Below are 15,024 nucleotides of genomic sequence, written 5' to 3'. Positions count from 1 at the left end.
AAATAATAATAAAAATAAAAATAAAAAACGGCATCTCTCGGGTCCCTCCGGATGTGCAATGCAGCCATCCAGAGAGCATGATACTCAAAGGTAAACAAATTGAAAAAAATGTTCACTCCGATTGAGTAAAGGGCTGGTTGGATCAGGTGGATCTGAATAAATAAAATTAGTGATGTTGTGATGTTACCATAGTATGCAGCCTGAACAGAAGGGATGTTGGAAAAACGGCCTCCCCAGCTCCCCTCTGCACGTGCATGAGCAAACCAGCGTTTGAGCAAAAGGACAGCTAAATGTGTCTAATCTGGAATACCATAACAACATCCATGCTCTACCTCCAGATGAAGAACCCCTACTGTCTTTACCCCAGAGCTAGTGATCAGATGGACCCAACATCCCACAAGAAAATTAGGAATACCGATATATCTAAGGGGCAGCTAAAAATCAGTCATAAATAGAACAAAGTTGGCAGAAATTTACCAGCATACTGATAATCAAGGCGAATCACCAGACTCGCCAGATGATACATATAATAAACCTTTCTACCCAATTGTCTCAAGGTGTATAACAATAATGATGGAGAGACATTACAGATTATATGGCAGATACGATGACTGACCAAATAAAAATATATAATCAAAAAACATATTATATAAAAGGTCAAATGATATAAGAAAAGGGCATGAAGCCCCCACCGTACATCCCAATTACTACCTCGAACCCAAACTGGGGGAGATAGACTTGAACTGGATAGACATCATAATATCCAGCTCGCGATAGAGCAAAAGAAGATTAATAAACCTGGTAATAATTTCAAAGACCTTAGAAAAACATTGAGGAATCAATCATTGGCCAAAAAACAATTCAGATCTAGCTCAATGTTGAGACCTGATGGTTGCATTGTGCGCAATCTATGGACCCATTTCATTTCATTTTGAGAGACACTACGTGTCATATGGGTCCCACGCCAATTCCTAGTGATTTTGTCAATAGCATAGAAAGTGCAAAGACCAGGGTCACTGTCATGATGACTGGCAAAATGCCTTGAGACGCTATGATTGGGAAAACTCTTTTTTATGTTCGCCAGATGTTCGTTTACTCGTGTCTTTAGTTTACGTGTAGTTCTCCCCACGTACTGTAGAGAGCACGGACACTCAAGAACATACGTAACATGATCTGACCCACACGTAATAAAAGGCTTAATCTTGAAAGATTCACCCGTAGCATTAGATTTAAACTGGGTCAACTTTTTACTAGCACCAGACTTGCGTGTAGTTTTGCATGCTTTGCACCTCGTACAATAGTGAAACCCTGATCCGTCCAAAAAGGTAACCAATTTCTTTGGCGGATCTGGGACATTGGGAGCAATTTTATTTCTGAGGCCTGGTGCTCTCTTGTAAATAAATTTGGGCACATCGGAGATGGATTTCGCCAAATCCTTGTCCTTCATAAGAATGTGCCAGTGTCTTTTAAACACTGCCTCCACCTGCCGGTACTGCCTGTGGAACCCAGAGATAAAAGGCACTTTGTTCTTAAACTCTTTTTTTGGTTTGGGAACTAACAAAGATTGTCTATCCAAGGCAGCAACTTGATCATGCGCTCTCCGGAGTGCATCGGCTGGGTACCCCTTTTCTAGAAACCTAGTGGTCAGGAGTTCAGCCTGTGCCTCAAAATCTTCTCTGGTATCGCAATTACGTTTAAGACGCATGAACTGACCCTTGGGCACTGCACCTATCCAAGAGGGATGGTGGCAACTATGTGTGGGTACAAACCCATTCCGGTCCGTCGGTTTAAAAAAAGTCACGGTTTGAAACTTAGAATCTTTTTTCCTTATAGTGAGATCCAAATAGTTAGCAGAAGACATACTGGTTTCCGCCACAAAGGTTAGCCCATATTTGTTGGCATTCATCTGTGCTATAAACCGTTGTAGACATTCCTCTGACCCCTCCCAGAACAGAATGATGTCATCAATGTAGCGTTTATAGAATCTGAGTGATTCATGTTGGTCCAAAAAAATTGTTTCATGCTCCCATTTATTTAAAACAATGTTCGCCACACTAGGTGCATAGCGGGCACCCATGGCCACGCCTCCAACTTGGTTAAAGAACTGATTATTCGCCCAAAAATAATTATTCTTCATGGCCAATTCCAGTCCCCTAATCAAAAAGTTTATTTGGACCTTTTTCAATTTGGAGTGCCGCTTGAGTGCCCACCGAAGGGCAGTCAAAGCATCACTATGTCTTATGTTCGTGTAGAGCGATTCAATATCCACTGTAACAATAATCATATGTTCAGTGGCTTCAATGTTTTGAAGGGCTAGTAATAAGTCTTTACTATCTTTCAGATAGGATGGACTCTGGGAAACCAGTGGTTTGAAAAAAACGTCGAGATATTCACCCAACCGTGAGAAGAGGGCCCCTATCCCACTAATTATAGGTCTCCCTGGGGGATTCTCTTTGTTCTTATGAATCTTGGGTAGGGTATATAGGACCGGAATTTTGGGTGCATGGGGGACAAGATAAGCCGCCTCTTTGGGATTCAAGATCCCTCTGTCAAGTCCCTCATCCACCCAATTTTTTAAAAGGTCTTTAAGTTTATGGGTAGGATCACTACTCATGAGTTGATAAGTATTGGGGTCATCTAATTGTTGTTGCATTTCTTGATAGTAATATTCCCTTTTTAGTATAACAAGTCCACCGCCCTTGTCGGCAGGCCTTACTACTATATTTTTATTGCTTTCTATCGTTTTGATTGCTCCCTTGAACTGTGCATTAGAGGCATGGGAAACAACTTCCATATCTCGTATATCGTCCTGAACCAGAGAACGGAAAACTTCAATATGATGGTTGGAGCCCTTATAGGGATTGAATACGGATTGATTCCTCAAACCGCTATGCACAAACTTTTCTGGACTTTGAGATCTTGGTTGATCAATATTCCCTGCAAAATGTTTTTTAATATTTAGTTTTCTAATGTGTTTCTCCACGTCGATAAAAACCTCGAATTTATCGATATCTTTATTTGGGGCGAATTTTAGACCTTGCTGTAACACAGCTAGTTCCTGGTCCGAAAATTCCACCCCTCATGAGTAGTGATCCTACCCATAAACTTAAAGACCTTTTAAAAAATTGGGTGGATGAGGGACTTGACAGAGGGATCTTGAATCCCAAAGAGGCGGCTTATCTTGTCCCCCATGCACCCAAAATTCCGGTCCTATATACCCTACCCAAGATTCATAAGAACAAAGAGAATCCCCCAGGGAGACCTATAATTAGTGGGATAGGGGCCCTCTTCTCACGGTTGGGTGAATATCTCGACGGTTTTTTCAAACCACTGGTTTCCCAGAGTCCATCCTATCTGAAAGATAGTAAAGACTTATTACTAGCCCTTCAAAACATTGAAGCCACTGAACATATGATTATTGTTACAGTGGATATTGAATCGCTCTACACGAACATAAGACATAGTGATGCTTTGACTGCCCTTCGGTGGGCACTCAAGCGGCACTCCAAATTGAAAAAGGTCCAAATAAACTTTTTGATTAGGGGACTGGAATTGGCCATGAAGAATAATTATTTTTGGGCGAATAATCAGTTCTTTAACCAAGTTGGAGGCGTGGCCATGGGTGCCCGCTATGCACCTAGTGTGGCGAACATTGTTTTAAATAAATGGGAGCATGAAACAATTTTTTTGGACCAACATGAATCACTCAGATTCTATAAACGCTACATTGATGACATCATTCTGTTCTGGGAGGGGTCAGAGGAATGTCTACAACGGTTTATAGCACAGATGAATGCCAACAAATATGGGCTAACCCAGGCCTCAAAATTTGCACTCGCCTGCTCGCATTTGGCGAATGAATTTATGAGCAGTGCGAGTAGACAGGGCTGTGCTGCATAAGGTATGTGTCTGTCCAGTTCCCCTCCCGCCGCTCACACACTCGCAGTGCAGCCAGTTCAATATTCACCTTCCACACATTGCCGCTTAGGACCGCCCCTCTCCACCTCCCACACCCCCCGCACTATACAGGCTAGCAGCAGAGCTTTGCAAGGAAGTGTACAAGTCAGCGCCTCCCCTCTCCACCTACCTCCGTCCCACACAGGCTAGCGGTCCGATTGGGACCGCCCTCAGAGGCGTTGCTAGGGGGGTGCGGGGGGTGTCACATCTCATACTGCAGACATGAGGATGTCACTATCTATCTCCGCCTGGGCGGCGCGGCTGCATGCTGTGACGCTGTCCTCGTCTCCTCTCCAGACTCCCGAAACAGGTGTGAGTCCAGTACAGGCAGGAGGGAAGTGAACTAGTAAAGGGTGACACTCAGGTTGCGAGGGGGTTTCCTGGTGTCCACCGCTGGCCTGAGCCCAAGGTTAGGTGTGTGTTAGGTGGGGGGTTGCCATGGTACTGGCAGGCCGTCTGAGAGCTGGTGTGGGAGGACTCTCAAACAGTGTCTGGCATCCTGTGCTGTGCTAGTCTGATAACGAAAGGGGGGGGGTGCAAGGTGGTAAATATAGTATAATATAGCTGTGTCCAGCTGCCCCCTCCCCCCACCAGACCAGCCTGCTGTGTACCCCCACCCCAGCCTGCTGTATACCACCCCAGCCTGCCCTGTGCCACCCCAGCCTGCTGTATACCACCACAGCCTGTCCTGTGCCACCCCAGCCTGCCCCATACCACCCCAGCCTGCCCCATACCACCCCAGCCTGCTGTGTACCACCCCAGCCTGCCCTGTGCCACCCCAGTCTGCTGTATACCACCACAGCCTGTCCTGTGCCACACCATCCTGCCCCATACCACCCCAGCCTGCTTTATACCACCCCAGCCTGCCCTGTGCCACCCCAGCCTGCCCCATACCACCCCAGCCTGCTGTATGCCACCCCAGTCTGCCCTGTGCCACCCCAGTCTGCTGTATATCACCCCAGCATGCCCCATACCACCCCAGTCTGCTGTATACCACCCCAGCCTGCCCCATACCACCCCAGCCTGCCCCATACCACCCCAGTCTGCCCTGTGTCACCCCAGCCTGATGTATACCACCCCAGCCTGCCCTGTGCCACCCCATCTTGCCCCATTCCACCCCAACCTGCCCTATACCACACCAACCTGTCCTATACCACCCAACCTGTCTTATACCACCCCAACCTGCCCTTTCCCACCCTCACTTTCCTGTACCACCCTAACTTGCCCTATACCACCCCAACCTGCCCTATGCCACCCTAACTTGCCCTATAACGCCCCATACCACCTTAACCTGCCCTGTACCACTCTAACCTGCCATATACCACACCAACCTGCCACTATACCGCCATATACTATCATTTACAGGGGCTGGTTTGAAGTGCGCCCGTGACTGTGCACTGCCTGGGGGGGGGGGGGTGACACCATGTTTTACTGCACCTGATGACACCAACCCTAGTGCAACAAGTATACCAGCCATCTGGGACCACCCCTCTCCACCTCCCACCCATCGAAGGAGTGCACCGATGCCTGACCCCCGTGGCTGCAGGACAATGGTATGTGAGTGAGAATGTGACAGTCTGTTCTGATGTTCTGGAGGCATTGGGGGATTGAACAAGAAGTTTGCTAGGAGTAAGAGGGGATTAAGAGAATTTATGTGCTGGATTGGGGGGTGGGGTAATTGGAGGCTTGGGTCTGAATCATCCCCCCCAATCCATTATACCTATGCCTCCATTTCTGCCCCCCCTCCACCATTCTATCATACCTATGCCACCAATTCTGCCCCCCTCCCCCCATTCTATCATACCTATGCCTCCAATTCTGCCCCCCCCATCTATCATACCATATGATAGATGGGGGGAGGGGGGAGGAATTGGAGGCATAGGTATGATAGAATGGGGGGAGGGGGCAGAATTGGAGGCATAGGTATGATAGAATGGGGGAAGGGGGCAGAAATGGAGGCATAGGTATGATAGAATGGGGGAAGGGGGCAGAATTGGAGGCATCGGTACACTGGTGAGGGGAGGTGGGAAGACAAGATGTGCTGGGGGGTCTTTAAAAGCACAGGTTTGCTGGGGGACATTGAAGGCAGAGACATACTGGGAAGAGGTATTATAGGTATAGAGGTGCGCTAGGGGGAGGCATTGGAGGAGGCGTTGAAGGTAGAGGTGTACTGCGTTGGAAGTGGAGGCGTACTGAGGGAGGCATTGGAGGTGGAGGCGTACTGGTTGTTGTTGTTGTTATTTATTTTTGTAACTTCTGAATAAAACATTTAATAGTGTTGTTATTTCATGAGATCATTTAAAAGGGCGTGTTTAGGGGCGGAGCAAAGTAGGGTTTGGGTGGGGCAACAGGTGGCGAGTAACTCTTAAGGCCTGGCTAGTAGCTCAGGACTTGAAATTTTGAGGCCTGGGCTAACCTTTGTGGCGGAAACCAGTATGTCTTCTGCTAACTATTTGGATCTCACTATAAGGAAAAAAGATTCTAAGTTTCAAACCGTGACTTAAACCGACGGACCGGAATGGGTTTGTACCCACACATAGTTGCCACCATCCCTCTTGGATAGGTGCAGTGCCCAAGGGTCAGTTCATGCGTCTTAAACGTAATTGCGATACCAGAGAAGATTTTGAGGCACAGGCTGAACTCCTGACCACTAGGTTTCTAGAAAAGGGGTACCCAGCCGATGCACTCCGGAGAGCGCATGATCAAGTTGCTGCCTTGGATAGACAATCTTTGTTAGTTCCCAAACCAAAAAAAGAGTTTAAGAACGAAGTGCCTTTTATCTCTGGGTTCCACAGGCAGTACCGGCAGGTGGAGGCAGTGTTTAAAAGACACTGGCACATTCTTATGAAGGACAAGGATTTGGCGAAATCCATCTCCGATGTGCCCAAATTTATTTACAAGAGAGCACCAGGCCTCAGAAATAAAATTGCTCCCAATGTCCCAGATCCGCCAAAGAAATTGGTTACCTTTTTGGACGGATCAGGGTTTCACTATTGTACGAGGTGCAAAGCATGCAAAACTACACGCAAGTCTGGTGCTAGTAAAAAGTTGACCCAGTTTAAATCTAATGCTACGGGTGAATCTTTCAAGATTAAGCCTTTTATTACGTGTGGGTCAGATCATGTTACGTATGTTCTTGAGTGTCCGTGCTCTCTACAGTACGTGGGGAGAACTACACGTAAACTAAAGACACGAGTAAACGAACATCTGGCGAACATAAAAAAGAGTTTTCCCAATCATAGCGTCTCAAGGCATTTTGCCAGTCATCATGACAGTGACCCTGGTCTTTGCACTTTCTATGCTATTGACAAAATCACTAGGAATTGGCGTGGGACCCATATGACACGTAGTGTCTCTCAAAATGAAATGAAATGGGTCCATAGATTGCGCACAATGCAACCATCAGGTCTCAACATTGAGCTAGATCTGAATTGTTTTTTGGCCAATGATTGATTCCTCAATGTTTTTCTAAGGTCTTTGAAATTATTACCAGGTTTATTAATCTTCTTTTGCTCTATCGCGAGCTGGATATTATGATGTCTATCCAGTTCAAGTCTATCTCCCCCAGTTTGGGTTCGAGGTAGTAATTGGGATGTACGGTGGGGGCTTCATGCCCATTTCTTATATCATTTGACCTTTTATATAATATGTTTTTTGATTATATATTTTTATTTGGTCAGTCATCGTATCTGCCATATAATCTGTAATGTCTCTCCATCATTATTGTTATACACCTTGAGACAATTGGGTAGAAAGGTTTATTATATGTATCATCTGGCGAGTCTGGTGATTCGCCTTGATTATCAGTATGCTGGTAAATTTCTGCCAACTTTGTTCTATTTATGACTGATTTTTAGCTGCCCTTAGATATATCGGTATTCCTAATTTTCTTGTGGGATGTTGGGTCCATCTGATCACTAGCTCTGGGGTAAAGACAGTAGGGGTTCTTCATCTGGAGGTAGAGCATGGATGTTGTTATGGTATTCCAGATTAGACACATTTAGCTGTCCTTTTGCTCAAACGCTGGTTTGCTCATGCACGTGCAGAGGGGAGCTGGGGAGGCCGTTTTTCCAACATCCCTTCTGTTCAGGCTGCATACTATGGTAACATCACAACATCACTAATTTTATTTATTCAGATCCACCTGATCCAACCAGCCCTTTACTCAATCGGAGTGAACATTTTTTTCAATTTGTTTACCTTTGAGTATCATGCTCTCTGGATGGCTGCATTGCACATCCGGAGGGACCCGAGAGATGCCGTTTTTTATTTTTATTTTTATTATTATTTTTTTCGTCTAGCTCCGTGCAGGAGCTATTTAAGAAAGAAATTTTGCAATACTATTGTAGGGATGTTTTATTCAATGTATGCATTTGCTTGATTATGGTATTGTTAATTATTTTGATGAATGCTTAAACGGCACTGGGGCTGAGTAGTTTGGAATTTTCCCTAATTGGACAATTGAGTAGCCATACTGACTACAAATACAGAGATGCAATGTGATCAGGCACTCCCCCCTGAAGACGAGTAATCGAAACGGACGTTGGAGGCAGTCCTGGTCACGAGACGGCCCCCCCCGCTCTGGTGAAGCTGACAGGAAGGAGTTTATGGTGGAACTACGGCGGTGGTATCCGATCCTGATAAACCAAGTTTTGAACCGCAGATTGGCGGTGACAGGCCTGCAGTCCCAGTGCCGGGTAGGCACTTTTAAAGTAAGAGGCCATTTGGCTTTCCGTTGTTTTTAGTTGTTTTTATTATTAAAACGTTATTACGCTATCGGCGTCTACCGGTTCTCTTTTTTTGCATATCATCCTTATCTGGAACGCCTGGAAACGAGATTCAATAGTCCATATCCATGTGTGTGTAGGCACAATCCTGCACTAGCCCGTATGACCATCTTTTTAAGTAAAGTGGTCAACAGGCTCTGGTAAGAGCACTTTATATACAAAGCACCTTGGGTGGAAACAAGTGAAATTTGAAAAGTATGGTGGTGGCATTTTCTACTTTTCTCCACTAGGAAGATCACAGCAATTGTCAAGATTCGTTTGGCTTTCTATGCATGCTATTGGGACTCTATTTTTTTTATTTTTTTTGGTGTTTAACATAGTGAACTTCAGTGTTTTTTGCTTACACTGCAGAGGAATCTGCGTATTCATGCACATCTGTGTGGGACATTTCTGCTGTATATTGATTTATATTGTTTCAGCAATCACTGTTCACATATGCTTTTGGAAACTTATTTTTATTATTAATTGTTGCACGGTGTTGTGTGGTAATCCACATTTCACAATCACTATTGTGTGGTTGAGCGCCCTCTACCTTCCATTTACACTTTGGTGCTTGTGAAGGTGTAGTGAAGGCTAAAAATCTTAAATCGAGCTGGCAGAACAATAGGAAAATGTGAGTCCCTGAACATTTAATGTCACGTTCACTTTGTCAGAAATTTCTTGTTTAACTTGAGAGCACATTTCACCATCGGACAGTTTATTTTAAAGGTAACCCTGTAAAATATGAATATAAATAAAAAAAATTAAACTGCCTGCATATCCGAAGGCATCTTTCAACTCAACATTCAATAATACATACTGAACATCATTTTTGTTAAGAAAGAAAACAAGAACCAAACTTTTTATATATTTATACTTCAAGAAACCACGAGACACAGCTTAATCTTTGTTAAAATATTTTTGTATGGAATTTTTACCTTTTATATCTAATTTGTTTACGTGATATTAGCAATGCAGTGCAAGAACCAGTCATGTAATAGTGTCTGTCATGGACCTTGAGATATTAAAGTGTTTCTACTTGACATCTGTTACACAGGAGAGGGACATTCAATGCAAGGCTTTTGAAATGCTAAGTGGAACCAGCTTGCGAAATACCTTTTATTGTGTTCTGCAGGTTAAGAGCGGGTGTCGGAGTCAGTCCGTCTAGCTAGAACCGGGTTATTGTGTACATTGATTACCCCCTGGGGCTTCTGTCTCAATACACAAGTCTTTCTATCCAAGCTATTGGACCAATCCCTGTTGACAATTTCAAGTCCTCATTTGCATGGTCAAGGGGGACTTGAGTGAAGACTGGATATACTTTACAATTGACCAATAGGAAAGCGGTTGTTGGGAGTGGGATGTTCCAAAATTCTGTATAAAAGTGTGCTGTGTACTTGAAAATAAAGAGTCCTGCTTGAACTTACATACAGCCTGCCTGGTGTTTGTTCTTAATGGGTCTGAATGGCACATAGCTGTAGTTCGGACCCCGGAACCTTGGATGACTGGACCATCAGACGCTGCAATCTGAAAGCTGACTCACTGGTAGCAGAGGAGTGTCGGGAGAGCAGGACCTGGGCGAGGAAGGATCTCGTCACAGTGTCATTTCTGTTAAAACATATAACATATTTACACTGTAATCTAAAAGTCCAATCCATGCAAAACTTATTGAGCTAGATTCACGTAGGACTTACGCCGACGTATCTCGAAATATGCCACGTAAGTCAAAATGTGCGCCGTCGTATCTGTGCTCCGTGCCCGTGCACCGTGCTCCGTGCAGAACTAGATACGCCATAAAATAGGCTTCTTCTGACCGACGTAACTTTCCTACCCCGGCGTATCGTAGGCGCATATTTACGCTGGACGCATTTTGCGCTCCCATTTTATTTTCTATTTAAATATGCAAATGAGCGAAATACGGCGATTCACAAGCGTACATGCGCCCGACGCAGGCTACGCACGGTGCGCGTAAGTTGTACGTCCGGCCTAAAGTTATTCCTTATAAAGCAGGGGTAACTCAGCAACAGACGTGCACAGGTCAGCTGGAGAGCAGCTACTGCAGCACCGTTACGAACGAGCTGAGCAACCCCACTTGCAGGACAACACATTAGTATGCCAACATGCCAGGGGCAGCCATGGTCATAGCACTACTACTGTGTCCACCAGCACGTAGGAGGGCACTGGAGAGGATATACCAAACGCACCTGAACGTCTTTGGCATGGGTGATTCTGAGGTGTTTCGCATCTTCAGATTCAGCCCTGATGCCATCCTGGAATTAGCCACAACCCTGCATGATGACATCACCAGCAAGACACAACGCTCACATGCAGTGGAACCACTGGTCAAGGTACTGGCAACACTGCATTTCCTCGCCAGTGGATCATTTTAGCGTACAAGTTGAGTCGTGGCTGGGATGTCACAATCCAGCATGAGCAGATGTGTGCACCAGGTTGTCCCCGCAATCCTCATACGCATGTCTCACCACATCATCAAACCCACCCATGAGTATCTGCAGGGCAATGCAGGATTTCTACAGCATTGCCGGATTCCCACGCACCGTGGGGGCCATTGATTGCACACATGTGGCACTACGGCCCCCCTGTGCCACAGAGAACATATACCGTAATCGTAAGCAGTGGCATTCAATCAACGTACAGGTGATAGCCGATGCCCAATGCCTCATATGGCACGTCCGTGCCAAACACCCCGGAGCCAGCCACGACAGCTACATATACCGTCAATGCAACATCTCCACAGAATTCAAACAGAACGTGTACAGGGACAGCAGGCTGGTTGGTGAGTGACATGAGAGTCAGGCATGACTGTCCGACCCCATGATGCAGACATCACGAGGGGCACATGCACGACTAACATCTTCCTGTCTTTTCCCTTCCAGGTCACTCGGCATATGCACTTGGGCCCCATCTCATGACTCCATACCGGGATCCCCAAACCCCTCCCCAAAAGGAGAGAGAAACTACAATGCTGCACACATACGTACCCGTGCAGTGGTGGAACGCACATTTGCCCTCCTGAAGTCATGTTTCCGATGCCTGGATACGTCTGGGGGGGCCCTGTTGTATTCCCCCAACTTTGTGTGCCAGATCATCGGTGCATGTTGCGTGCTGCACAACTACGCCATGAAAAAGGGCCTGGAGATTGACATACGTGATGACCTGACACCCCAAACACCCAGTCCCCTCCTAACCAAAGCTACCCCGTCTGCTGAGGGAACAGCAGTCAGGAGTTGCCTTGTGGAACGCATCTTTGAACGTTAAACACACACATTCCTCATGGAGAATGCACGCATGCACACCACTGTGGTCCCTAGCTCACACACACCACATCCACCTCACATTGGTTAACCCAAGTCCACCATGCAGGACTTGAGAGCAGCAACGCCACGCCAAGGCACCAAGAATGTTGCTGACCATTCATACCACATTCACACGGTCGTGGGGATAACTTCTCCCTGACGACCCAGGGTGACACCCCTTGCTTGCACCCCTTGCTTGCACACACCAGTCACACTGTAGCCTGCACTCCTCACCGTGTGCAGGAACTTAAGAAAAAAAAAAGTTCATGCCATTGGCAGCCATGACATGCCCTTATCTGAGTACGGCACATCCTTCTGTGGACGTCATAAAATAATATTAAACAAATCATAATCTGAGCAAATAAAAGAAAAAGCTCATACTCTGAGCAAAATCAAAAAAATAAGAGCACTCATCTGCTCTGTCGTGGGCCAAGCCTGGTGCCACGGTTGCCACGGCTCTGGCTCCTCAGTTGTCTGGAGGAAGCCTCGGCTGGGGGGGTGGGGCATTAGGAGGAGCATCATCCCCTGCTCTGTCACTCCTGGCAGGTGGTGGCTGCCTGCCCTCCATTGCAACGGCGAGGCGGGTTAGCACCGTGTTGGTATAAGCAAGCATCCTCAGCTGGCGAGTGGTGTTGTGGTGCTGGTGCCGCCTGGTCTGCCTCCCCTCCGCCTCCACAGCAGCAGTGTTGGCCTCTACAGCCACTGCCAACCTCCTGACCTCCGCCGTGAGAACTGCTGTTGCGGCCTGCTGCTCCCCCATGCAGGTCACCATGGCAACGCAGTTTCCGCTCACATCCTGCAGGCTGTCAGAGATGGAGCTGTTCTGACCAGCCTGCTGGGTGAGGGACTGCTGCACAGCCAATGCGCAGGCAGCCTGGGATTGGGCCGAGGAGGCCAGGCTATCTTCTACACGCCGCAGGTCACCCACCATAGCACCGATATGGCGGGTCTGCCGGGCCTGCTCCCTGTGCAGCCCTTCTTGGAGGGCTACGGGTACACCCCTGGTCTTCCGTAGAGCCTTCCTGGGGGAAGGAGAGGCTTGGGCCTTTTCAGACGGGCTAGACCTGGAGGAGGAAGACCGGGAGGGGGTTCCCCTGGAAGGGGTAGACCGGGAGGGGGTAGACCTGATGGGCGGGGAGGTGGCTGAGGGTCCAGGGATGATGGAATCCTCCCCATAATAAACACAGTCCTCCTGGTGGAGATCCACTGACTCCTCAACAACAACCTCTAGTGGAGAGGTATGGGCACTCCCCTCCACCAATATGACTGGGCTTCCCAGGGGGTCAGACTGAGCCACAGGATGTTCCGGGGATGGCATGGGTCGAACACCGGCCGAGGACGGCCCAGCTCCCTCCAGCACATCTATGGGTGACACAAAACATTCACATGTTGGTGGACCCACACACTTGTCACATGTTCCCTTCCACCCCCTCACATGCTACACACCGAATGGAGGATAAAACACACTTACCTGTCCCCAAGTCCAGATCAGTGGAGTCATAGCCCTCAACGCCCTCCACCTGCTCCTGCGAAAGACACCTGGCGACAATCTCCTCCTCAGGTGTCAACCGCAGAGATGAGGCTGGTCCTCCTCCCATGCTCCTGGCATGCTTCTTCATGAGGGCCAACTTGTCACAATCCCGACGTCTCATGTCATTGATTTTTTTCTGGATGTCATCAGACGTCCGGGTCTCATTGCCAATGGCATTCACATCGAGGGTGATTTGGGCAAGAATCTCCCTCTAATGTGCCTTGCTGGTCTTACCACTGTGGGCACCATGCAGGTATGCGTCATATTTCGTTATTGCCGCCAACACGATATTCGTCTCCTCAGGATTGAAGTTTCTCTTCCTCTTCTTATCCTTGCCCAATATAGGAGGTGCCATCGCTAGACAAAAGTACCTTGCTTCAGGGGGGGAAACAAGCAAACGGATGTACTTTTGCGCCGGACGGGCGTATGGCTGGGTGTATTTATGCGCTCGGCGTAAGCCAGGGAGTTGCGCCGGCGTAGTTGTGAGCATGCGCACACGGGTGCGGTCACACTTCTGCGTCACTGCGCATGCTCCGTTCATGATACGCCGGGCGTACATCACTGCTCCACGTCCGGAACCTCATTTGCATGGGGTCACACCCACTTCCTCCTACGCCGGGTTACGCCATTGAAATCTAAGCCACGCCGACGCAGCGTGGGGAGCACTGGCTTCCAGAATTCCATGGTTGACTCTCTGCGCAACGCCGACGTAGCGTATATTCCTTACGCTACGCCCGCCTAACGATGCGCCGAGGTATGTGAATCTAGCTCATTATATGTTTTGTATATTTCAACACTGAGATCTCCCTGACATAAATCCTGTCCACCTGCCAGTTTCGGATGTCCCCGCCCGTCTTTCTGCACTCCAGCTTCTATAGTTTCAATTCATATAATATAAAGTAACAACGATAACTAACAGGAAGAATGAGAATTGCTCATAATGGCCACAGTAGACCTGCAGTCCCAGAAACATTAGACGAGAGACTGATGATAGTTCTGATAAACAACTGATTTTCTAAGAAATTTAAGAAATTGTAAGATGGTTTAGCTCTCCATCTCCAGCAGCTACCAAAAGCTAAAATATCAGTTTTGGGTGGACTGATTCTATAACCGTTGTCAAAGGAGAACAATGAAATGCTTCCCCATCTAGCAGCTACTTTTGCTAGTAAGTTGGCCATACATTAAAACAGGGTTTGACAAATTTGCTTGGAATCTAGGAGCCAGTTAAAAAAGTTAGGAGCAAGAAACGCACCCCGTCCCACTGAGCTCACGCGCAGAAGCGAACGCATACGTGAGTAGTGCCCGCATATGAAAGCGGTGTTCAAACCACACATGTGAGGTATTCCCACGATTGGTAGAGCGAGAGAAATAATTCTAGCCCTAGACCTCCTCTGTAACTCAAAACATGCAACCTATATAATTTTTTAAACATCGCCTATGGAGATTTTAAAGG

Source organism: Rana temporaria, chromosome 1 (genome assembly GCF_905171775.1).
Source record: "Rana temporaria chromosome 1, aRanTem1.1, whole genome shotgun sequence".
Classification (NCBI taxonomy): domain Eukaryota; kingdom Metazoa; phylum Chordata; class Amphibia; order Anura; family Ranidae; genus Rana; species Rana temporaria.
Note: the sequence above shows the minus strand (reverse complement) of the source record.